Source organism: Neolamprologus multifasciatus, chromosome 7 (assembly GCF_963576455.1).
Source record: "Neolamprologus multifasciatus chromosome 7, fNeoMul1.2, whole genome shotgun sequence".
In the NCBI taxonomy this organism is placed as follows: Eukaryota; Metazoa; Chordata; class Actinopteri; order Cichliformes; family Cichlidae; genus Neolamprologus; species Neolamprologus multifasciatus.
In genome coordinates, this window is record NC_140445.1 from 60,604,894 (window position 1) to 60,631,590 (window position 26,697).

Consider the following 26,697-nt stretch of genomic DNA (forward strand, 5'->3'; position numbering starts at 1 on the left):
TTTTAATGCAAATTTACTGCATAATCCAGAAGTTGAAGCATCATTATTTCTGTGACTTCCTTGATTGGGTAGAGAAGGAGAGAAGGTTTGCCTGATCTTGGTAAATTGAATGACAACCAAAGACACAGCTAGAGAAAGAGGGACAGCAATGTCAAACACAACACCAAGTTAGGCAGGCATCTGGTGAGTGGGATTAACTTGCTGTCTGAGTTCACAAGCAGGTCTGACACACCAAAAGCTACAGCAACCACACTCAGCACACATGACATGTGGAGTGAACAGCAGTCTTCTTGGCCAGTTACCTATTTTCAAGGTGAGGCATTAAACTAAATGTGTGATATATTTTACGGTCAAATAAAATAGATAATGCTTTGCCCCGTGGACATTTTATCCAGACATTAAGTACAATATACTGACCAATTTGTATTAAAGTATGCATTCAATCACTACTAATTGGGTTCTACGTAAACATATTTTCCTATATCCAGTCAAGCAGTTTTAGTGCCTGAAGCCAAATTTAGCAATTAGAAAAAAGCAACAACATTTTTTTATTAAATTATTTGTGTGAGTGCAGGTTGAACATTCCCATAATAATGGACCTCATATACTGTAATATACCATTAGATATACGTGTTCAACCTTTGTAGCTTCATGGGTTAGATTTATAATATAAATATGGAATTACATATTTACCACAATTACACTCTTATGGAGTGTTCTTCCCAGTGAACTTGTCATTTCTAGTGTAAATTCAAAAGAAAATGTGATAATATTTCCACTGGATCTATAAAATTCAGATCCTCAAAATCTAGTTAAAATCTGTCATCTGAGAAGCAAGGTTGAAATTTCAACAATGTTAATATGTGTAGTATTTTTTTGTTTTTGTTCTTTAGGTTAAGGTTATTATAAACCTTTACCACTAGGTACCAGGTCTTAGCCCCATCATCCAGATGGTGAAGGGATCCACCGAGCCAAAGAAGGAATCCCACTGGGCTTGGTTAGCTTGTGGGACTCCGCAGGCAGCTGACAAGTACTAGCAGGTAGCTCTGGGAGTAGGTGTGGCAAAAACTCAAATGTGGGGGGGTTTGATGGAACAAGACTTTCAGTCAGCCTCAAAGTGATTCTGGCAAACTATCAGGTGATTTCGGAAAGGAAAGTGGTGCTCGACACACCTGGTTTACAGTGTGGGCGGGGTGCTTCTGACTTCACTGAGGATGTGTTCATGGAGTGGAAGCATTACTTCAAGGCTCTCTGCAATCACACTGATGCATGGAGGAGGCATCCAACCAGAATTTCTAGGTGGCGCTAAGTGGCAGGAAGCTTCGACCTTGGTGGCCTCAGAATCTTGTCTCATTTTTTTGGAGAGATGACGTGGTTGTTTTGGCAGGATTAAAAATGAGTCTCTCCAAGTCTGAGCCCAGATCAGGGATGAGTGGCTGTCCCAAGTGGAAGAGTTTAAGTATAGGGGCCTTTATGAGTGAGGGGAGAGGAAAGCATGAGATTGAAACATGGATCGGTATAGCACCTGTATCATTGGGGACTCTATCATTCTGCAGTTGTAGTTTGTAGTTGTCGATTTACCCACCTATGGTCACAAGTGAAAGAATAAGACTAAAAGTGGCTAAAATGAGTTTTCTCTCAGGACACGGTGGAGAGATTATGTGTACCCCGGGTGAGCTGGAGGAAGTGGCTAGGGAGAGTGAGGTCTGGGCTTCCTTGCTTAGGGTGCTGTCCCTGTGATTCAGACCCAGATAAGCAGTAGAAAATGGTCTGATGATGAGGTTTTACCAAACAGCTGTTTCCACTGCTGCACACTCCTGTTTGCCATCGATGAACAAGCAAGCAAATGCCCACTTGGAATTAGCAATAATAAATCTACCAGTAAATATACATACTGATATGTGTTTTCAGTCGTTATCAAACTATGTTTCTTTTTGTTATACATTGAATTCATAAGGAGAGACCCAGTGTCCCACTTCATGTTACTGTACCTCTGTAGCACTAAAGATGGTGAAAACAAGACTCTTGATACGAAGAAAGAAATTAAAATGTTCCTGACCTACGGTCGCTTGACAACATTGGATAAAAAATGCTTAATTTAATTCTAAAAGTTTATGCAGAACTTTCTTATTGAAGCATTCAAAACAATATAGTCCTTGTTACCATATTCCAGCATTTTTCCGTCAGCTAATTTGGATTAAGGTCCACTTCACAGAGGCTGTAATCACAATGCAGCTGATCCTTTGATGTTGTTACAAATGAGTACAAAAATGGCAGAACAGTGTTATGAAGATTTGTTCTCCTATTTTACTAGTGAGAACACTGTATCTCCCCTAAGTCAGTGAATCTCGTTTTCTTCAGCATGATGAAATCCTCCATTGTCACGTTAAATGAGAGGATCGAGTATCCGAGCTTTTTGGGTTGAAAAAAAAGACTTTCTCCTGTTTGCCCAGCCATCCATTGAAGACTATTTGCATTTTATGACATTTATGGGTGTCCTTCCAACACTTGCAGTATAATTTATGTGACTTATACAGCTCATTTACAGATTGATAGCTGCCATTCTTAACTGGATATAATTAATACCTCACCACTGCACAAAAGTTACTGTGCTCTGACTTTATGCCAGAGACTCCACAGAGCCACTTTCATTCTTCATTAAAACCTAATTTGTCTTTAGAAGACAGAAGCCTTTGTAACACCCTCTGTTTTTATGCATCACTTTAGTCAGTACAAGGAAACACAATTTGCCATTAAGGTTCATCATTCAAAAATGAACACTGAAATGAAACTAAAGAAAGAATTCCAATTAAGAGAGAGTCACGTAGGGCAGGGTGCTGGGAAGTTTGAGGTTGATTGTCCACAGTACAGACAGTGATAAGGAAATAGCAAGACAGCAGTTCATGACTTATACATTCTGCATTTACGGAACTGCTTTGTCCTTCAAAAGACCTTGTCCTGTTATAGCAGTCAACCAGGCATGTCTGCTGCGATCTTATCCAGAGTACAATAGGAAGAGCTTGTTTCTATTCCACTTCCTTACTGAAGGGTTTTAACCTTTTTTCGCTGTAAGGGGCACCTAACATTCATATGACCTCTTTTAACTACAAAACTCCACATTCCAATTCAAGCATTGCAAAATGAAATAGCATAGCAGAACTGTGCCTTTGAGCAAAAAAAAAAAAAAAATGCAATATGATGGCTTGGACATGATAGGGCCTTTATAGATTAAAGAAAGAGGTAGAGATGAAGCTAATGAAAACAGAAAGAAACTGACTCGCTTTTATGCTCATGCATGCTTAGTGTTATGCAAATCCAGACCATACCAGTGGGGGTGGGGAAGAGGAATGATTGCATGCCAGTGACCATAGGCGTCCCACCTGTTTCATCAAGCACAGAATATTCTTTTAACCTGTCCACACTGTCCTAAAAACAATAAGTCTCCCGAAGGGCTTTGTGAGCCTCTGCTAGAAAAAAGGTTTATTCTGGATTTCGTTTTGAAACGCATGGTTTAGCATAGTCCACCTGATTTCAAGTCTGTTTTTCCATCATCTTTTTCAGTAATGTTGCACAAAGAGACATACTTCTCAATACTTGTTTGCAAGTCAGGTGGAGATTTGAATCCGCTATCACTTTTTTCCTAAAAATAAAGTTGCAAAGGAGGAAACCCAAATCAGTGAAGCAAGGATAGTGCTTTCCAGAAACACAAAAGGATCAAGTTAAGAAGATCCGCACGCAGTGATCGACCTTTGTTTCCAACACCGACGCTTGCATCAACACAGACATACAAACACCGTCGTTTACACGCACAAACAGACACAAACAGACACACACTCATAAACCTCTGTACTATGCAGCCCCAGAGAGAAAAGGCAATCCTCACACCTAATGAATATTACAATGAGCTGGATCTGGGTCATTAATATGACACAGTCGTTACACTGGAGCCCAATTAGCAGTCAACATAGAGCCTGGAACGTTCCCCTGTTACTATACATAATCACTATATCACTGCGACAGACTCGGAGCAGGGAAGGATCAAACTGCAATCACATACAAGGAATATCAGAGACTCTTCTATGGATAGCGCGACTCGATGAGGAGGTCACAGCTGTTTGATAATATTCAAACAAACTAGAAAACTAGAAATATTACACCTGAGTTCCACATGACACAAAATCCTCCATTATAAATAATATTGCATATTATGCAACGTCGTATGCTGTAAAATGAGTATCACCATTAAAACTCGATGATGTTTGACAGTAGATTACTTATGATTCAGCCCAGTGTGGGAGTTAGTAGCTTAGAAGTGTAAAAAAATATATAAAGTTTAAAGGAAGAAATACATTCCTTAAGCTATTTCACAGAGATCTGAGAAAAAAAAATTCCTGAGATCCAACCCACTTTTGTGCAGTTATGCTAAGTGGCAATTCAGTAGCAATAAAAATATGACAAACACTTAACAAGATCTTTGTTGTCTTCTGTTATGTGATTCCTAATAGGCTTCCCATCTGCAAGCACCGACACAAAACAGTTGGGTGTATTACTGCTGGGAATTATGTCTTAGTTTCTGTTATGTGGACACAAGTACAATTTTTCAGTCTGAGTGCCCAAAAGGAAAATTACATTCCCTAATATTTCCAGATTTCGCTGTAGCAATGTGATTTATCAACCTGTCTATAACCACCTCACGTGATGCATTTAAAACTGGCAGATATTTTTTCAGATTGGTAGCTGCCAAATGGCTCTTTAACAAACATTTCTCTTTTTAAAAACAGCTCAAAGAAAAACTCTGTGCAAGGAGTTTTGCTTTTGGCTTTTCTCTCTATGACTGCTTACATTCATCAGTTTAATTTTGTGTTTTTATCCATTAGAATTACACCCTGATGTACAGATAAACATGAGTCATTCATAGAGAACTTTGTTGTTGTTATGTGTTGCTTTTTGGTTTGTTTGTTTGTTTTTTACAGCTCTCCAATTATCTTTATTGACGAGTTGTAACCAGGAAGAAAATAATTGTCTCCCGGTCTTAATTCCTGACAAACTGACAGTTTGAATGTTTAAGGGTTTCATTTCATATGTTTAGAATTAAACATACTACTTGTAAATGGTAAATGGCCTGTTTTAACAGGCGAGGCTGCCGGACACTGGCGCCACCGGACCCTCTGACCACCACCAGTAGGCAACGGGTGAAGTGTCTTGCCCAAGGACACAACGACCGAGACCGTTCAAGCCGGGGCTCGGACCGGCAACCTTCCGATTACAAGGCGAATTCCCAACTCTTGAGCCACGATCGGCCCATTGTTGTCTATGAGGGAGATGAGCCATTAGCCAGGCATGCATGAGTTCTCTCATTTCCATCCAGCATTTTCGGCAGCTTTTATTTCTTTTCACACATGCGGTTGCAGAGCGGACTGACAGCCGCTGTCACAAGGCCTTGACCTAAGCGGCGAAACAGACTGGTACCACAGCAGACTCTATAGAGACAACTTGGATTAAATCAAGTGTAAGTCAATTCTTGTCAGATCAAAACTATCATAGTAGGGCAGCCTTGCCTACATGCAGGTGCTAGGATGAGTGACACATTAAGGTCAGAGTCTAACAGGGTGAGTGGGTAGTGAGAGAAAAGCAACAAAAAAAAAAGATACTGAGACTCACTGATACACTGATGCATAAATCGAAAATATATCATTTATTTAAAAAATAAAAACACGATTCCGCGCGCATGCACATGTACCTGAATGAAAACGCATGATAAGAGTATAAGAGTATCTTTAAAGGTGCTAGAGTTGTCAGCAACACATTATATATATATATAGCTTGTTTTTGAATGATCAAAGATGCAATGTCTGTATAACTTGAAAGTCTAACAATGAGACGACTAACTGGTGTGTGACCATGCTGTGTTGTATTGTGGGGCTTTGACTGATGACCAGACTCCTGCTGCGGAGCACAGTTGAGCTACCATGTGATTGCCAGCCCGACTGAGCTTATGAGTTAAAAAGCTGATCTGAGAGACAGACGGCAAAGCTAGACCCAGATGTCCAGATCCCAGGCACTCTTTCTGCACTCCTGGGTCTGCAGAAGGCACTCGTTTTGAAAGGCACCTGCATGTGGTTTCACACACATACATATGCTAAGCAGAAATCTACAGAGAGTCCATTTGATAATCAAAATTCACATGCATGGCCATTGAGGACGAATCAACCGGTTTAGATTTTGCATGTAATGGTGTGCAAACAGCTTATGCTTCAAAGAGCTTATTAAATGTTAAAAATATAACCTTCAATCAACAGGCTTATGTTCAGTGGTCAGAATATGTTGTTGCTCGTTTGGGCACCGTGTTGTAGTTTTTTGTTGTAGATTTTTTTCTCTTCCATATAAGTCATTTATGTTCCAACAGCTGAATCTTTTTTTTTTCTTTTATTGTGTCATTGCTTTCTTTTTCCAGGTTTCCTATGCTTTGATGCTTTCACCTGGGGACACCAAAAACTACAATAAGGGTAAAAATAAGGGGCCCCTAGTTAGGTGCTATTTTTGCTGTCTTGGAGAGTGAGATACAAAATCTGTGCATCTACCCAGCAGATAAAGCTTGCTATTTCTAAGGACACAACACTATCCGAACAAAAAAGTCATCTTATCCACAAAGAGCCGTCAAATAAATATATATTTTTTAATCTCAAAAACAGTATATGTTTAAAGCTAAACACCTGCAACCATATAGACATGGCTTTTCCACCATTCATCATCCTCTTTCAGATTGATTATGCTAACAGGATTCAGGCTGCATATTACAAAAGCTTGTTAAGAAAGTGAAGAAAGACAGAATTGTGGTGTTTAATTTTAAAACATGCGACCGTATCGAATTTAGATTTTAGTTTTGTCACTAAAGGCTGGTGGTGTCCGCTGACAACCTGTGTTTTAGTTAACAGCTTAGAAGCTGCCTTGGGATGTGCTAGTCATGGATCTGTTGCTATGCGACCACTAAAAACCTGTTTGAAGGGCATATCTCCAGTTCAAATGTTTTTAACTTTGAGTGTTTAGAGCACTATGGGGGTATGAAGCCCCCAGCACACAAAGCTCACTCTTAAATTCCACTGTCAACAGCAAAAGATTGAGGAAACAGCACTTGAGGGGAAATGTCTTCTTTTGTAACCTGCCGTCAATTTAATTTTTGTCTTTTTTTTTTTAAACAATACTTAGATATCCATACCTCCATAAGGCAGATTCTGGAGAAAAGTAAAATGAGGGAGAAAGAGATAGCCTGGCACCCAATCCCACCTCATTTAACCTTTTAATTTAAGAGCAAGAATTAATGTGGAAGCCAGGGCCAGTATCACTTTAAACAGACACTGCCCAGTTGCCCTGAAGACAGGAAGAATGACTCCTCTGTGGTGCATACATATTAATTTGCTGTGGAAGTGTGTGTATCTGTGCATGTGCACATGCATGTGTGTGACAGCGGAAGAAAGAGGGAAAGAATGTGTCTGTGTTTGCCCTGTACTTATTAAGCAAGATATTATTAACCGAGTCATCACATCATTCCTACCTCGGGTGCTGTCACTCTCGTTTTAGTAGCATGTGACATTCCAGCGAGGTCAAGAAAAGAGAAACTGGCAGTGAAGAGGAAGGTGAGGATTACTAAGTCGAAAAGACACCATCATCATGACCGGTAAGGTGGGTGATGTAAGGCAAGCGGTGAGTAATGACGCATCCTGAATTCAGGTCAGTGCTCTTAGCTGAATTTTACAAGGGAAGCAACGAATCAGAGCAATTGTGATGGAGTTGAAAGAATTCTTTATTAGCCATGAATCACAGTAGCAAAGATGTTTGAATCTATGTTGATTCAAAACACCGCGCAATGTTGCCACACCGAGTACACTTATCTACATTTCATTCAGTCTACTAGTGTTCCCACGATGTGAGTGGGAGCCGGGGCAGAAAAAAAGAAGCAATGCTCTCTGGCCTCTAGAATGATAGAATGGCACTTTTATGATGTCTCCCAGATTATTCGCTGAGATGGATGGGCTGAGCTGGATGGGCTGAGCTGGAACACCGATTGATTAATCCATCGGCTGGTGGAATGTGCTGTGGCCGTCCCCCTGCTCAGCTGTTCTTTCTTTTGGACAGAACATTCAGACAGACATGCAGGAAAGGATGACTAACGAGCAGGGCTGCTGCAGATACCATTCATGGTGCGTGTGTGCTGTGCCCAAGATGCTTGCTTGTGTCTAGTTGATAAAAAAAAAAAATATCTCAGGTTCAGATGATCTTCCACAGTGGCAGAGTACTGTAACAACTACACGAGGAAGCCACTGATAGAGTACACTTACAGTGACAAAACTGTGACAAATTCCCACATTTTACCACAGCACTCTCTTCAAAAGATTACATGCGTCATCCAGAAGAAGAAACTGAGGTTAGCTTTTTTATCGCACTCACAATAGCTGCATAAGATGCAGATTTGCAACACTGTGTCAGTAGCCATCACATTAATAGTAATCCACCGCTGGCTTATGAAAGCATCTTTCAGATGTTTCCTTTAAGGTGACTCTCTTCTCGCCTACCTCTTCAGCTATGCATGATTAATCAACATGTCACACCCACATGTCTAAAATCTGCAGTCATCAGCCATGGCTGTGGATTTTAGACATGCACTTCCAACAGCTTCAAAATATGTTTTTGCTGCTTCTGTCCTATTCTCGAGCTTCACACACTTACAGGTTTCTCTAATATAATATCTATGTGGATATAATATTGCCATAAACACTGTGCCACTATGTATAGTTATGCTAACAGGGTGTTTCATAAAAATACATGCACAATACTAAAATCCAAATGTACCGTAAGCTAAGAGCACAATTAATTATTACTGCAAGTATATGGTTTTAGCTTGAGTCCATTATTATTATTATAATTAATTATACCATAGCTATCAACATCATCTTCATATGAAGGCTCCTTTCACCTCCAGCATTATGGCTTTCAGCTCCTATCTAGCCTAGCACTGAAGACCCCCAGCATCGCACTGCTGGTTTCCAATACAAAAGGGAGTAGATAACGGATCACTGTAACTGTTCTCTTTCTCACTGAATGAAACCCCCTGAGAGATTTTATACCCAGAGAAGATGAAAAATGTAGGGGTAGTTCCATTATTGATACAAGTCCCCGGCAGTGAAAGAAATGAATGCTAATGGTGTCCTAAGCCAGGCTTTACAGAGATTAATCCGATTTGAAAAATGAACATTTTATTATAAGGCACACAGTGATGGCCTTGATCTGAACTGAGTCACAAGCTGAGGAGGGGGAAAATGACAAAGGGAGTGTGGGGAGGGAACATGGGTATACAGCCTGTCGCTTTGCAAGACCCTGGCACCTTATTGCAATGGTGCCCTTTCCCAGATGACAAGTTCATTAATTTTCTGACGCGGCTGCTTGGAATGATTTTCAATAGATAAGTCAGACAACAATGGCTAGAGAAATTGGACATAAAACAGATGTCTATGGTAGAGACATCAGCAGCCGAAGACTGGATTTGTGTGAGCAGCGGAAAGTCCCACTTGGTCCCTGAGTTGCACCTGCTCTAAAGCTATTTCCTACTGCTTAGAAGGACTAATAGGGACACACTGGAGATACAGTTGTTGTCCATCTAGTGTAGTGAAATAAACAAGCACTAATCCAGAGTGGCCCAGTGAATCAGTCAGTTTCAAACCCATTTGCTCCTTATTTTGGCTGGATCCTTACAACCCATAGCTACAACCCACTTCCCTCTCCAAGAAAATCTCCACGGGGACGAAAAAAAAGGTTTGAGTAGTGTTAAATGGGGAGGAGGAAGAGTCTCTCTGCTTATTACTATGAATCACTCTGTACCAGCTGCCAACAAACATCAGCAAACTTGGGAAAAATGTAGGGGGGATTTATCTTGCATAAGCCTCTGACAGGGCAAAAACATAAAATCAGCAGTCTAATTTGTCTCCCCAAGGTGATGCCACTCCATCATATGGAGGGCTTTCCTTTCAAGTGGGTGAATAATGTCTGCCATGTTTCTCACTTTCACAGGTGAGAGATGCAATTTATTCTTTGTCTCAAGAGTGACAGCCACCTCTATTTATGCTTTTACCACCAACACTGGTTTGTCACCTTCTTGACAAACATCTATTTTTAAGCCCACCACCAACATAACACAAAACCAGTGGCACTTCATGTACTTATCTGCATATTTTATGAGTTGTGGGTGTGGTGTGTGTGTATGTGCTGGGGTTGATCTTTTAATAAAATGTTTCAGTAAAATGAGTCAGATTACAAAATGCTATGAACTTCTCCAATATCACATCTGTTGCTTAGTTGCACACAGTCAATGATATTCTTCAGCCTGTTTAGTGGCTGTGATTTTTGAGCCATTATCTACAACATCTATGCCTTTTCCAGTTGAGTAGAGGATGAGTGACTGCCGCCACTTTTAATTTCAGCACTAGGAGAAAGGACAGCTCCCTCTCCGGCTACCACAGAGGGCGGTGAACAAGTGCTTTTTGTGTAAGGGACCCCGAGAAAAGAAGGGGGAGGGTGGAGAGGAAGAAAACACAATATTTGGTCATTAATCAATCGTCAGCTAGGTCATCCAAAGCTTGGATTTTCAAATCTAACTTGAACATGTTTTGGCTGATGTTAAGTATTTTTCGCGGTTGCTGTAGCGTACAAGAACACGTGCTAAAATATGGCAGACTTTCCTATACTGAAAGTAGGTTGAGCGCACAGAAGTACAGACTGGATGGATTGATAGGCGGGTGTAGGGATTGCAGGTGGCGTGTCCCCGTTTAGTCACGTTACAGTGTGAAAAACCAAAATCAGATGCTTTAAGTGCACTTCACCTCACAAAGATTCCTCTTTACCTGTTTAATTTAGAGGCTCAAATCGGTCTCTCTCTTTTTCTTTTAACAGTTTAAGACATCTAATCTTGATACTGCGCACTCGAAGACGCGCAGTTATAACAAGCACACCAATGCGAAAGCGCGCGTCATTCCATTATGCTCTGAATCACCCCACAATTAAATATCTCTTCGTTAGAGGTCGCAGTATAAGTAAAGTGAATGGCAAAACCTCGGGAGCGCTGCGTGCTGATTTTGTACATATCAATCATCAAACAGCGAAGATAAACTTCCGCATTTTGACATCCAACGGAGCGAAAGGGCTGAATAGGATAGTTATACTATAGAGAATAGTAAGACATTTAGAAATATGCTTTCCCTCCCAGTACATTATAAACAATAACTTACTTATTTACAGAGAAATGCCAAGGTCTGGAAGATCTCCGCCGGCGAAGAACAGCTCTTCTTCCGCTGCCTCCGCAAAAACTGCATCGAAAAAAAAAAAAATCCGCAATACTCAGGCAGTTTTGGAGAATCCTTTGTTACCTTTCCTTTTCACACTCATTTTCTTCCACGTCTCAACACGACTTTGTATGTAATCCAAACATTAGTCCGGATGCAATGCAATTAACTCTCACAGTGATGATAATGCATCCGATATTTCCTCCCTTTTCAAGACGCACATTTCAGAAGGCACCCACAAGTGCCATTGTTGAAACAACTCGTGGCAAAGCGATGCCCACTGTGGTCCAAGATTTTCTCCAAGTGACGACTTTTTATTTTCTCTCTGATACCAATAATATGCTCTTAAAGCCTTTCATGTAGACCTTACGGTAGACCATCATCCATACGTTGAGCTGTGAAGGTGGGGTTATTTTAAGAACCCGACTGCTCGCCTACGTGTCAAATGTAACTTTTCATCAAGTCCCTATTGCTTCTTAGCTATCAGCCCTGATTAAATTTCACCGCACAACCCAGTGCGGATTTCAAGATGCTTATTTCTCTTCCCCCTCCTGGTTTTGCCGATAAAAAGAAGTTCCGCAGTACAGTGATTGAAAGGGTATCCTGTAGGTTGGAGAAGTGATAAAGTTGTCACGATTAGAGATAATCTCTCTCTTCAGATTGCTCCGTTCTCCACATTTAAGAGGGAAATTCGTTATTCTGGGATGCAGCATCGGAAGAAAAAATTCCAGGCGGTATCCTTCAGAAGCCTTTAAAACCCCATCACAAATTCAGGCAGCGGCTCCCAAGTGTGAAGAGCCTTCGTTATACACCAAAAGCGCTATTCTTACATGTTTTCCGAACGGAGCTTTGATCTCACCTTGTCTGGACGGGAGTTATGGTTCATCAAAGGCTGTCATCACTTCTGCGCCCCCGCTGTATATTTCGGATACTCGACCCTCGCCTCTCCATTGATGTGACACACACCGGGGTAAGGTTTTTTTTTATTTAATGTTTTTTTTAGGGTTATTATCCACAAATGGGTGGTTGTCCAAGTCCAGGCTTCCCCCTCTCTCTTGTAGACTGCCGTGCGTTTTAGGCTGCTTCACAATATAACCCGCTCCAAGACGCGCAATCAGGCAGTATGCATCGGTGCGCTTTACAGTGCCTCAGTGCGCTCAGCATTTTCGTACCAAAATAAAACGCACGGACGGACGATGAATTGATAAGTTCAGGAGGGGCCATCATATAGGTTACCTCCCACTGACAAGCTGCTTTCTCCAACTGAGACTGTTCCGCCAGTCACTGCTGGTGGATCGACTCTGCCGTCAACCGCAGGACTGGAGCAGCGAGGGCAGGAGATATTGTTTTCCCTCTCTTTCAGTCTTCATGGTGCTCTCTTTGAACTTCTACAGCTTCTAAAATTTCACCGTGTGCGTCCATGTCGTCCTGAAGACTGGCATTCATTAACCGATTCTTTACCATTGCCCCTTTTATTCACTGGTCAGTTTAAAAAAGGGGGAAACAAACACAAATAGTTGTTTATTAGTGTGTGGCAGAAAACAGCCAGCAGGCGAGCAAGCAAGCAAGCGACAGAGAGGAAGAAAGAGAGAGAGAAACAGAATGAGAGAGAGTGATTTAGCTTAAGTGCAGAGACAGACAGATTCCTCCCATGTGTATCTTGCAAATGGGACGCCACTGCCACCTACTGGTTCGCTTCTGCTGTTAGGTGTATGGTATTCTGATGATGGCCTCGGGCAGATTGTCGCATAGGACTGCTCTCCCATGACAGACTAGATTTTGTTTATATTGGGTTATTTATATCATGTCTATTTGTATTTTAAAATGCTGTAAGAATCATCAGGAGACAGGGGCCTTTGCTATACTGCAAATAAAACAAAGTAAATGAGAATGAAAGATGAGAGAAGAAACACCTTTGACAATTCTGGAGGTCGATTAATATGTGTTATATTCTCTCACAGGCTTCAGCACCTTAGAACTTATTTATAAATGCTGGCTGAGTTGTACATGAATTATGAAATAGGCCTACACGATGCAGTTTTTTAACATGGCGGCTGACACCAAAGACTTCAGGTCTTCAGGAAGATTATTGCTTGTGAAGCGTTTATCTTAGGCAACCTGCTGTACTGCACATATGCTAAACTCAGGTATATTATACAGCATGTATAATAATAGAGCAAAGGGGAAAAAAAGCAAAGCATTTATTTACAGACAGGCCAGTTACAGTATGTCTTATCTTGTAGAGTGTATCCATTCATGAACCGTGCAATAGGAGATGTGAGAAAACATTTGAATGCCAGACCAGGGATCTGTCGATCTAGCTGTCAACATCTGATCTCATTTCCCTCAGTGCTGAAGGCGTTGCATCATTCATCTGTCTTCATAACTGTCGACCTGCCTGTCTGTGTGTCTGGCATATGGTAGTAAAGAGCACCGCCCTCTTTGCTTTCTAGTTGAGGGAGACATCATTAAGTAAATCCCCCTTTTCAGTAAAATCTTCTTGCTACATATTTGCCTCGGAGCATGAATTAAACCTTTTAATGTATAAAATCGCTTGAGTATTCAAGCACGCCATTTGACATATTCTTAACTAAACCATTGCAACGAACTGTAGCTATTTGCACAGTTACACAATTTATTTATTTAGTTTTGCTTTGGCACATTCAATTTTAAAAATGATTAGCAAATATAATTTTTGCACATTTGATGTGAATTGCAAAAACAAAACTAAAGGCATTTGTCATTAATTCTTATTTGATTGCACATTGTTTAAGTAGAGAATATCATTTCACTCCTTTTGATCTTTCTAACGTTTTTTATTATTATAATACAAGTATGCAGGAATATTCTCTGTGGTCAAAGTTAGCTATAGTATTTCATCATACAGCAGGACACCAGTTCTGCTTGAGTTGGAATATCTATGGCTGGACAAGCCAATCAGCTGTTCTCAAGCTGACCACTGGTAGACCACATATCAGGCAAGAGGTGAAGGTGGCTTTAGTACAGAGTAAGACGTGTGGGGCCAGTCATTCTCAGAGTGACAAGGGCAAGGAACGCTCCCTTACAGACTAATGGTCACCCTTGGCATTGTAAAAATGATAATTGCCTAAAAAGAACAATATGAATTACACACACACACAAACACACAGTGGTGTTGCAGGCTTCAAAATGATTGCCCTTTATTTTATTCATTTTTCTTCCTTTTATTATCGCTTTGCAATGACGCCCTTGGAAAAAAGTTTTTGTTTTGTAAGAAGAGAGGATAAAAAGTAGTGCCAGTGGCAGCTTAACACAAACATCTCTTCCTTTCCATGACAATATTGCATTGTCAGGAGCTGAATAATTCATGTGTTGGGATGCAATTAGATAATGTTATAATCATGTTGGGTATTTCTTTGTGTCTCATTCAGTCACTCAAAAGAAAATGTTTGTACTTCCTGAACTTTTTCTCAGGCTGGACAAAATGTAGACATATGTAACTATAATATAATGCTGCCCAAACATTATGCATATGTTGGCAGCTGTATCATTTTATATACAGTGGGGCAAAAAAGTATTTAGTCAGCCACCGATTGTGCAAGTTCCCCCACTTAAAATGATGACAGAGGTCAGTAATTTGCACCAGAGGTACACTTCAACTGTGAGAGACAGAATGTGAAAAACAAATCCATGAATTCACATGGTAGGATTTGTAAAGAATTTATTCGTAAATCAGGGTGGAAAATAAGTATTTGGTCACCTCAAACAAGGAAAATCCCTGGCTCTCACAGACCTGTAACGTCTTCTGTAAGAAGCTTTTCTGTCCCCCACTCATTACCTGTATGAATGGCACCTGTTTGACCTCATCATCTGTATAAAAGACACCTGTCCACAGCCTCAACCAGTCAGACTCCAAACTCCGCCATGGCCAAGACCAAAGAGCTTTCGAAGGACACCAGGAAAAGAATTGTAGACCTGCACCAGACTGGGAAGAGTGAATCTACAATAGGCAAGCAGCTTGGTGTGAAAAAATCAACTGTGGGAGCAATCATCAGAAAATGGAAGACATACAAGACCACTGATAATCTCCCTCGATCTGGGGCTCCACGCAAGATCTCATCCCGTGGGGTCAAAATGATCATGAGAACGGTGAGCAAAGATCCCAGAACCACACGGGGGGACCTGGTGAATGACCTGCAGAGAGCTGGGACCAAAGTAACAAAGGTCACCATCAGTAACACACTACAACGGCAGGGAATCAAATCCCGCAGTGCCAGACGTGTTCCGCTGCTGAAGCCAGTGCATGTCCAGGCCCGTCTGAAGTTTGCCAGAGAGCACATGGATGATACAGCAGAGGATTGGGAGAATGTCATGTGGTCAGATGAAACCAAAGTAGAACTTTTTGGTATAAACTCAACTCGTCGTGTTTGGAGGAAGAAGAATACTGAGTTGCATCCCAAGAACACCATACCTACTGTGAAGCATGGGGGTGGAAACATCATGCTATGGGGCTGTTTTTCTGCCAAGGGGACAGGACGACTGATCCGTGTTAAGGACAGAATGAATGGGGCCAAGTATCGTGAGATTTTGAGCCAAAACCTCCTTCCATCAGTGAGAACTTTGAAGATGAAACGAGGCTGGGTCTTCCAACATGACAATGATCCAAAACACACCGCCCGGGCAACAAAGGAGTGGCTCCGTAAGAAGCATTTGAAAGTCCTGGAGTGGCCTAGCCAGTCTCCAGACCTCAACCCCATAGAAAATCTGTGGCGGGAGTTGAAAGTCCGTGTTGCTCGGCGACAGCCCCAAAACATCACTGCTCTTGAGAAGATCTGCATGGAGGAATGGGCCAAAATACCAGCTACTGTGTGTGCAAACCTGGTAAAGACCTATAGTAAACGTTTGACCTCTGTTATTGCCAACAAAGGTTATGTTACAAAGTATTGAGTTGTATTTTTGTTATTGACCAAATACTTATTTTCCACCCTGATTTACGAATAAATTCTTTACAAATCCTACCATGTGAATTCATGGATTTTTTTTTCACATTCTGTCTCTCACAGTTGAAGTGTACCTCTGGTGCAAATTACTGACCTCTGTCATCATTTTAAGTGGGGGAACTTGCACAATCGGTGGCTGACTAAATACTTTTTTGCCCCACTGTAGATTATACACTCAGCAGCCAAGATATCAAAACCAGTGACCGGTAACAAAAGCTTTTCAACATTTTATCAGAATAAAATGCTTTGCTGGGACACTCTGAGCCCTGGCATTTTTGTAGCTGTTGGCTTCATTCCATAGCCTCTAAACACAATTTCAGACCAGGCACAAAATGTGCTGTACCTCACCACCAAAAGTGCATAAGAACAACTTGACACAAAGTCCAGAATTTTTACTTTGCTCCCAAATTCCAAGATTTAAACTAAACAAGCACCAGAACAAGAAACAAGGATTCTCCTAATAACCCAGAGGACCCAAAGACGCTGCACAACCAGAGGCCAGATGACTAAAAACACCCTCAGAGGTTGGTGGCCATGTGCAATTGTGCAGCTCTAGCAACAAAAGCAAGAAATCATTTGACTGACTAAATTTTTTAAGTTGCGTCCTCATTCACCTCTTGACCACCTACTTCACGGTTGCACAGACAGCAAACCTCAGTTTCTTTTTCTGATCTAACCTTCATATTTAGAACGATCACTGGTCATGAGAACTGGGTACAACTCAGAACCCCAAAAAACCCAACACTCTTCAGTGAGATTCTTGTCGTTTTTGCTGATATTTACAGGATCATGCACTATATATCTGTCCTCTGTGGTCAGACAAAGAATAAATGGTGGGTGAAAATTGTGTTTGTGTGACCTAAAACGGTGAGTGTGCCATCTGCCCATTGAAAGCCCAGGAGTTTTTTGACCACTCCAACACACTCTTCACTCAACGTTCGCCCTACTTTTCCTCGCTCTAAAATTCCCATCTCTCCATTATTTGGTTTTGTTATTTCACAGTTGCATTGCAGATTTGATGAAGTGCACAATACCCTTCCCATTGTTTAGTGTTCTTTGTGATTCTACATGCTCACATATTTAGTGAGAAAGGGGTGCTGTGGCACCTACAGCTGCCCCCTCTAAATGAGGCTCTGAATACATTAATAATGTGTGTTATTTATTTTGAGATCTTCCATTCATTATTCATGATGTTTTTGGAGGGTACAAGACATCACAAGTGATTTCCTGCAGGGCTCAGCAGCAATAAAATAATGTTGTAAGGTGTGCGAGAGATAGGACAGAAAGGCAAGACTGCAGGCCTGTGAATATTTCACTAGTTGATCACTTGTGTAATTGTCCACATCCATATTTACTCCTTTGCAGTCACATATCATTTTGAATTGGGTTAGCGTGTAGAGCCAATGGAAAATATTTTTACTAACGCCACAGTAAAGTTGTTTCTGAAATCCAAAGCAATTCATCATATTTCACAGACTTGATAATTAGTGCATCAGTGTGTTTCTCATCCTATTTAATGTCCACTTTGATCCTCACTAATCTCTAACTGTACCGCTTATCAGTGGCTTCCTTTGGACCATAAGGCTCATGTTAGAAGAATGAATTTGTAGTTTCCATCTTTAACCAGTTTTTGCTCAGTTTTTGATTCATTCATGTATCTGGAATTAAAACAAAAATTAAAACCATGCTTTAAAATAATGAACTCTAAAATGTTCTAACTGTGATAATATAGTGAAGGGACTGAATAACTGGCTTAGTTATTAAATCAGTTCATCATTAAATAACCAATATATAACAAATCATGTCTTGGAGCGTTGCCATGTGCAAATAGTATCTTTTATCATGTGTACTGATATTAACAATGATAAAACATGAACATTTATCACACAAATTATATACACTCACTGTCCATTTTATTACCTTGCAAGAAGCAATTCCTTCTTTCATGCTCTTTCTTTGTCTCTTCTTTTTTTTGGAACGAAAGAAGCACTCTGTAGATCAGCAGTTTAAGAAACATCTGCCCGACTTACAACCATGATTTAAGTCACATTTCTTACTTTCTGGCCCTTGGTTTGAACTTCAGCAGACAACCATTTAAACTTTTTGCCACTATTATGGCTCAAGATGTGCTTTGAACATCGGTTGAAAAGAAGTACTTATGGAGTGAATGAATGGCTAAATAAATTAATGAGAGCCCTTATTCTCATTGCAGAGACACTACAAATTTTGAGTCAGTTGAGGTTAATTAAATCTGTAATGAGATCCCAATAAAAAGCATTTTACATAAAGTTATTAAATATTTCTAAGCGCTTCTGTCTTTTAAAAGATGCTAAACACTACATGCACACTGCATATCTATTCAACCATACTTCCAGTGAGGACAGCACACGTTTCGCAGAGCTTCCTCAGACTATCTCTGTGATTTCAGGGAGGCTTGCAAAGAAAAGAAAGGAAAGGGATTTTAACCAACATATTATATAAGTGCCATATGTGATAGTGCCAAAAATTACATAAAAAATAAAATAAAGAATGAAATAATGAAATACTGGATAAAACTGTCATGTGCTAAAATTTGTTAGAGAAGTTCAAAATATATTGAAGTCAATATGTTTTTTTTGATAAGCAATGAACTCCTTTGGCAAAGAAGTCAACTTAAGCTACCTTCTATTTTTAGTTTAAATAATGTACAGTGGAAATGAGTAACTAACATCATTTTTGTGAATATTAACAAAATCATTTTTCATGTACAAAATTAGCCATTTTGACCTCCCCATACCCATCATGACTATGGCTCTAATAACTTATCAAAATCAAAGATTCATTCTTTCTTTTTCAGTGTTTTCTCTTTGAGACCATTTTATAAGAAGCTGTGTGACAGCAGACGAGTTGTTGCCAACCATATTGCCAACTGACTCTCTGCCACTGTTTGGGCAGTAAAGTACAGCCCAACCAAATATGGTCTGACAAACTTTCAGGGTTATGTGAGGTTTGGTTGCCAGAATGCGTGGGCATTAAGAAATTGTGTATTCCTTTTAGCCAGTGTGTAACTTCTTTTGTGGATTATGGCTAAGTATCAGAATTTAGTGATGCAAAGATGATGTAGGCAGCTGAAATATGCTGTGTAAAATTTGAAAGGAAAAAAAGGTGATAAGGGGAAAAAAAAACAGATTTATGTTATAGATGATATGTGATTCAGTCCATCCAAATTATGCATCTGAAGGTCACATTCTTTAGCAAGTTTGGTTGTGTTAATTTATTTCAAATAATGTTATTCAAATCCTTAAAATAACAACCATATTATTTACTGTACTTGGCAGATTATCATGCTGAATCCTGAGCTATCCCCACTACTTTAATGTCAGAAATTAAGCTTTAATTTATTAGTCATCAGCTGTTTCCCCAATCACCCATTATAATTTTGATATCCCCTAATGAATAAATATTTTTTATGCCCTCATCACAAAGTGTGAAGCGCCTCTGGCACAATCATACATTACTTTTTTTAATAGCGGATAGTGTTAATACATGCGTTACACTGTAGACTGTCACATTAAGATGATCACTGAAAAAAAATTAATAATAATTTTTCCATACAGACCTTAATGTGAGTGTTGAAGGCATTTCATGTTGTAATTATGGTAAGAGAGCTGTCGCTGGATTAGTGCAACAGTGTGTCTTTGGAATAAAATACAGTGTACAATGTAGAATCTTCATGAAATTACCCAAAACGAGCACATTTTGGGTCATAACCATGAAACCAGTTGCATGACTATAGGTTATCATCAGTGTTGGTCAAGTTACTTGAAATAAGTAATCAGTAACTAATTACTGATTACTCCCCCTGAAAAGTAATCCCGCTACTTTACTGATTACTTATTTTCAAAAGTAATTAGTTAATTGGTTACTTAGTTACTTTTTAAAAAAAACGATTTACAACCTGAATAGGTAATAAAGCAATAGATCTTTCAGCCCAGTTCTATTTTTTCTGCATAATCCATCATATAAAATGTAATCAAATGAAAAAGTTTCTTTTTGAAACTAGTTTTATTAGTTTTAATCCTTTAACTTTACGCATGAAGCAAATATTACATTATATGCAACATTCTCTGACTGGAAGAAATTTGTTTAACATTTAAACCTATTTTCTGCATATTCCAGCATATAAAATAAAATATTTTTTTGTGTTTACACTTGCTCTTTCAAATAAATGCACGTAAAACACAGCAGAAAATAAATCAAATCAAAGACTCAGGGCTCCTGTTGCTCTATTTTCACCTGTATAGCAGGAGTGGGGGCAGGCGGAGGTTTGCCCTGGTGCAGGTGTGTCGTAGCGGTTAGTGGAAGGATCTGGGAATTTCACATTCCCGTGGCAGTGTACTGTCGGTGCTTGCTCTGAAGTTTAGGGGTTTTTTTTCACTGTAAAAATAAGTTTTCTTCCCAAGCAGTGAGCAGCGGACGCTAATGTTTTTGTCACTTTTTACAGAATCAAATTCAAAGTAATGTCAGTACTTCCACGCTTTAAACACTGCACAGGCATACTCTCTGCCGCACTCCTTATATTATCCATTGTTGATCTGTACACAGCCGTTGTCACGAACGTCTCACTCGCTTACATCATTGTCATGAGACACTCTCGCAAAAAAATCACGGTTTTAGTAACGCAGCGTGCTTACGGGAAAGTAACAGTAATCTAATTGCCTTTTTTGCAATAGTAATCCCTTACTTTACTCGTTACTTGAAAAAAGTAATCGGATTACAGTAATGCGTTACTGCCCATCTCTGGTTATCATCAGCATGCTATACATCTCTTCACAGCTCCCATATTTCTGTTAGAATTATCTGCTAATGCACAACCATTAAAGGCTTAGTAAGTTTGCTACTGAGGAAATCTTGAGTGACAATCAGAGGATAAAGATTTAAGCATGACATAAACCTTGTAATCCTGTATCATAGCAGATTTAGATTTGGTGTAACCTCAGTTTCAGCTTATTTATCTCCATGGCCATGTCTCTGTTCTTGCAAAACAAGCAGTGTTCTAAACAAAGGTATACCTATTCACATGTGAGGCTGGGAGCAGATTTGCAGCATCTGGATCTGACGGCCGATCCTCTCTCACTCTAATCCTCTGTGTGGCTGTATTTCTGCTCAAGCTCATAAGGGATCGAGTGGGCCATCTATTCACAACCTGCCTGCCATAGGGCAGATAAACAGAGGGGAAAAAAACAGTAAATGGCCACTAAACCCCAAAGAAACATAAATAGTGCACATCTGTGTTTGCATTTTTTTACTTAGCAAGATTTAAGGTTAGATAAAGACCATGTCATTTTTCAGTGGTTTCACTTTGGAAAAATGATTCATTCATTTACTCAGTGCAGTGATTGAGGTGTAGATTGTGTGAACCTTTCCATGGCAGTTTTAACATACTTGCGTTTAGTCTTTTTTTAAATTTTTAATAGATTTCAAAATGTATTAAATGTATTAAACTGAGTATAGGTCTATGAAGACCTGCCAGGTTTGTAGATATTATTGCCAATATAAAAAGGTATGAAAAAACAGGGTATGGAGGGTACTATGAATTGCTAGTGAGCTGTATTTGCATTAGTAGCATCTGCAGTAAACAGTGATGGGTGAATACAATCAACATTATCCAGTATGTCATGTAGTCTGTGTAACATAATAATTTTAATAGCTTTAGTAGGTAAAAATCCCCCTGTAAAGACTCTCATTGACACCTAGCTGATGTAAGTAATCCAACCATTAATCATACTTGACTTTAATAATGTGTAAATCATCATTATAACATTAAGGCTAAACTACACATTGGTTGGTGATTCAATCAATCAATAAATCTGTCTCAAAAGAATCTATAATTGTATATGTGAAAGGAGCTAAAAAGCATATGGATGCAAAGAAAACAGTTCAGAAGGCTCTCATTAAAAGTCAATCCTATGCCTTTGACTTCTTACATGCCAAAATCCCAATGCAAGCTTAAAAAAAGCACAAGTGGAAAGGAAACATGCAACATTAGGTGTTATTAGGTAGTCTTTGTTTGGCTGCTATAAGGTATCACCTTGAGAGGTTGAAAATAATTCAACACCATGAGGCTCCCTCTTGATCACCTTAATCATCTTTCTCCTTGAAAGGTTATTTACAGCCTGGTTAATAAGACAATGGGAATCAATGCCTGGTAAATGATAGCATTCAAAAGAGCTGCTTGTGTTAATGCCTAATGGGCAGGCTAACAATATTTTAAAGTGATTAGTAAGAAGAGGAATAGAATATGGAGCCAGATGTGACACGGGATAAAAAACTCAGACCATTAAACAGCGGATGACCAGAACATAATTTGCCACCTCTGCTCTCGGCTTAGTTACTAAATGGCTACTTCATGATTACTTTTTAACCTTTTTAAACCCTCTAATAAATCAGCCAAGGGTAAGATGATGTCTTCTAAGCAATTCCAGTAAGTCCGGATCAGAAATATACCCTTTTTTTTTGTTTTAAATTAGCAGTTCAAAAACAGCTGTCAGGGAATAAAAAACTTGTAGCAATTGTAAAGCCTTGTGGATAATATTATATGTCATATGCAATACGATGTAAATAAAGTATGCTATAGATTGTTAATTCTATTTGTTAAATCTATATCAGCTCTAGCCTAGACTGGTTTAAATGTTAGTATGGTTAAAAATATTCAACCAGTGTTACTTTATACCACACCGAAGGACAACGTTTTTGGGGGTCATTACATTTTCAATTTGAAAAGGCCTTGAGGCATTGTATTTGGTTCACTCACCCACACACACACACACACACACACACACACAAAATAAGTACAATTACTTTCTCTGTGGAAAAAAAAAAACATTTGGGTAAAATTCAAACGTACTGCTTGTTGTTCTTTTATCAAGACAAATGTTCATGTCAGGTTGTGGGTGAAGTAAAGGAGGACGTCTCAGTGATATCCAATCAGAAGTTTTCTCTATATTCAAGGATTCCTGCAATACATGTGTGGCAGGATGAATGTTATTCTTTGGTTCCACCCACTTTCAGCCTGGCGCATTAGGGGGCGCTAGTATAAATAGTGGCCCTGTGAGCATTCCTGGATCGCTTACCTGAGATCTCCTTTTTGGTCACCTGACTTCCCCTTGGTGTGGCAGAGATTATTCTGAAGCCTCCATCGCGGCTGGTAGGTGTTTACCCATCGTAGTGTGTGCATTACCTTACTTGATGGTAAACGGATATTGTTTTTAGGGCATAGCTGTGGAAGCCTCCTATGAGCCCCTGCTCATGTTTCATGACGTGGGGTTACTCGGTATGTAATTCAATTTTGTCTCGATCCTTGCCTTTTATTGTTTGTTTTATAGTAATTATTTATTATGCTTTGCAGGAAGTGTGGGCCTTGGTTTTACGCAACGCCACACTAACTGAAGTGCTGCTGCTTTGCTTTGCTTGGCTTTTACCGTCTGTTCCCGTTGCAAAGTTTCTTTTCCTGCTGCTGTCCGCTTTTTAACGTGGACGTCGGCGTGGACAGCGGCCATATGCACGCCGGTTATGGGAGTCAGCTGGCGTACATATTGATGAGCGTATGATTAATTTATAGTCGGGCAGACAGCTAGTTGGAGTAATACGGCGATCCCGTTTGCTCCAGATTTTAAAGTTTTATCCAGATTGTATGTTTTTGTTTTTGATTTGTAGTTTGGATTTTTGTTACACCACTGGTGGGAGGCCCTTTTTATAGCTGCAGATCACCAGTGTGGTCCTACAGTAGGGTTATCCCCCAGCGCTACATTAATTTTGTTATCTATTAAACTTTTCTTTGTTTCTTTTATTCAGATGCGGAGTGCCGACGTGGAGGAGACCAGGGTGCCTTGGTGGTGGGATCCCTTGAGTGTACACACCTGCCTTGTTTAGTTTATTAGTGTGAGTGTGTGATTTTTGTGTTGCACTTGTGTCTTGGTGTGTGTTCTTTTTTTTTTTAGTTTGTGCGTGGCATCCCTGCCCCTCCACTGGTAAGCCTCAGCTCTGAATATGTTTTAAGTATATTTGCACATGGATTTCTATGACTGTTTTTATACTGTGTTTTAGATAATTGTTAATAAATTGTCAATTTGTTTTAACATTGAACCTCGTCTCTGTACTGAGTATAACAAACCTAACTGCCTTCGTGGTGATTAGTGTTACTGATTATTCTCTGGGTGAAATTCCCAGAGTGGCGTTGTCTTTAAAAATTGTGAAGAGTATTTACTTTATTCTCACCTCGTGCTGCCACACATGCAATCTATGCATTTATAAATAAACAATCTACCATTTCCAAGGAAGAATGCCTTCAATTCTGACTACTTCAGCAAATAGACAATTAATATGAAGAACTTGAGTGAATACCTAACAGCTGTTGCCAAAAAATGTGAAGGGCATGTACTGTAGTGTTCTTTATGAAATGTAAAGATTGCTTGCAGGTATTACTCTTCTGTTCCACCATACCACAAAAAGCTGTTGGCACAAACAGTCACTCGATCTCTGCCACTTGCAATATGACTAGAAAACAATATTAAAATATTGTATTTCTGTTTGGAAGAGGAAGAAAGTGGGATGGATAGTAGATCCCCCTGCCAAAACAAATTACTCACAAGTGGGATGGAGGATAGACCACGCAAAGTCAGAAGTGCAAATCCAAACTTTGAGTTGCTTCAAGTGACTTTAACTTTATAACAGTCTAAATTGCAGTCTTTCATCTTTAAAGTTTTATTCTGACTTTTTTTGCATATGTGATTATTCCAACATTGCCATAAGGTTGGAGGCACAGTCGCCTAAAAGTGGACATCTACTATCATGCAAACCTCACTATAGTGGGCTCAACTAATGGTGCATTGGATGAATCCAATAGCTATGGAAAAATTAGAAATGTTGCCAAAAACAGAGAAAATCATGAAGAAAAAAAAAGGAATTGATATATGGGTCTCATTTTGCTTATGTTTCTGGTCTTATTTCATCTCATTTAGATTGATGGCCTGGTTACTCCACTGTGTAAAGTGAAAAATGAATCATAAAAAAGATACAACCATGCAGCATGTACACATGATCTTAATCTAAAATGAAGGCCATAGTGGTGGTTAAATGATCCATAGGTGTATCTGTGGATGTTAGATCACTTTAGCTAATCAATAAAGGCACCTTTAACAAGGACTTACACTTCAGAAGACCATATTGACAGCATTATGAACCCAGGAATTATGGTTAATTAAACAGAAGGTGTATCTGTGGATGTTAGATCACTTTAGCTAGTCAATAAAGGCACCTTTAACAAGGACTTACACTTGAGTTCACATTTTTTTAATCATTTGCAATTAATAAAAAAAAGAGGGGAAAACCACATTCACAGTAATCCAGGTATTATGGTCAATTAAACAAAAGTCATCTAAAAAAAAAAAAGACTGCGACGGATCAGCAGCACCTCAAAGGAAACCCAGACATGCATAAAGAAACAAATATTAGTAATGATAAAAATCAAATATACATCTACTATCATGCAAATCTCACTACAGTGGGTTCAACTAATGGTGCAAAGAATGAACCCAATAGCTATGGGAAGATTAGGAATTTTGCTGAAAACAGAGAAAATCACGAAGAAAAAAAAATATATATACAGTATATATATATATATATATATATATATATATATACTTAATCTAAGCAAAAAAGCTAAAATAAACCCTGTGTTCAGAGTATCGTCATCCCAAAGATACCAGTGGTGACAGCTTTTCTCCAAACTCTGTAACTCTCTTCCTTTTCCCATAATGCCCCCAGACTCACTACTAGCTGACATGTAGAAGAGTATCTACCGTGAATAAAGTAGCCAAACTGCACCCAGTTTGTAATGGTCAACAAGTGAGTAAGCCAACTAAGCAACCAACTGATGAAAAATAACTCCCAAGATATTGATGTGTCTTGATGGCCCTTCATTTTACTTTTGATGCAAATGAATAATAATATTACAGAAACCACTTAAAATTTTTTATTATATCCTGTCCTTTATACTGTATCGAGCAATTTCATTGCAAATAGTGGCCAACACAATACGCTGAAGATGCTGCTTAATAAAAGATGGCTTTTTTTAATTGATTTTTTTATTGCATTAAAGGCAATATTTGAGCTTGATATCAGATGCTTTCCTCCCCACCCCCCATGGTAGAAAAAAAACAACTAAGTGTCTGTTGTAAAAAAAATATCAGAAGTAAAAATAATATTTTAAATAAAACATTTCCTATTGGTGTTAATATTACTGCTGCATATCTTTAAGGCTGAGTCCATATGAAAGTATATTAAAAGATATTAATAAAAAAAACTGAATTTAAAGGTTTGAGCAGTGTGTGGCATGGTTAACTGTCAAT

The 26,697-nt window shown here is 39.3% G+C and overlaps 1 protein-coding gene and 3 long non-coding RNA genes across 7 annotated transcripts in view; 2 read left to right on the forward strand and 2 right to left on the reverse strand.

The window, feature by feature from the left end:
- LOC146515766 (uncharacterized) overlaps nucleotides 1–26,697 on the reverse strand; it is a 404,546-nt gene that overhangs the window by 203,549 nt on the left and 174,300 nt on the right. The window lies entirely within an intron of this gene.
- LOC146515768 (leucine-rich repeat-containing protein 4C-like) overlaps nucleotides 1–26,697 on the reverse strand; it is a 172,793-nt gene that overhangs the window by 41,372 nt on the left and 104,724 nt on the right. The window contains exons 1-2 of one of the 4 annotated variants that reach the window (XM_085169046.1): nucleotides 12,190–12,922; nucleotides 11,277–11,354 (exon numbers count right to left, since the gene is read on the reverse strand). The exons of 1 other annotated variant lie outside the window; for it this stretch is intronic. The gene's annotated coding sequence lies outside the window, so the exon portion shown is untranslated. Of the gene's footprint in view, nucleotides 1–11,276; nucleotides 12,923–26,697 lie in introns of those variants that run through there. 2 more of the 4 variants (XM_085169049.1, XM_085169045.1) reach the window with 2 other exon arrangements.
- LOC146515769 (uncharacterized) overlaps nucleotides 12,208–26,697 on the forward strand; it is a 66,212-nt gene continuing 51,722 nt past the window's right edge. The window contains exon 1 of the long non-coding RNA XR_014875454.1: nucleotides 12,208–12,300. This is a non-coding gene — a long non-coding RNA (uncharacterized LOC146515769). The remainder of the gene's footprint in view (nucleotides 12,301–26,697) is intronic.
- LOC146515770 (uncharacterized) lies at nucleotides 18,854–25,738 on the forward strand. The gene is made up of 2 exons (XR_014875453.1): nucleotides 18,854–23,621; nucleotides 23,697–25,738. It is a non-coding gene; the product is annotated as an uncharacterized LOC146515770 (long non-coding RNA).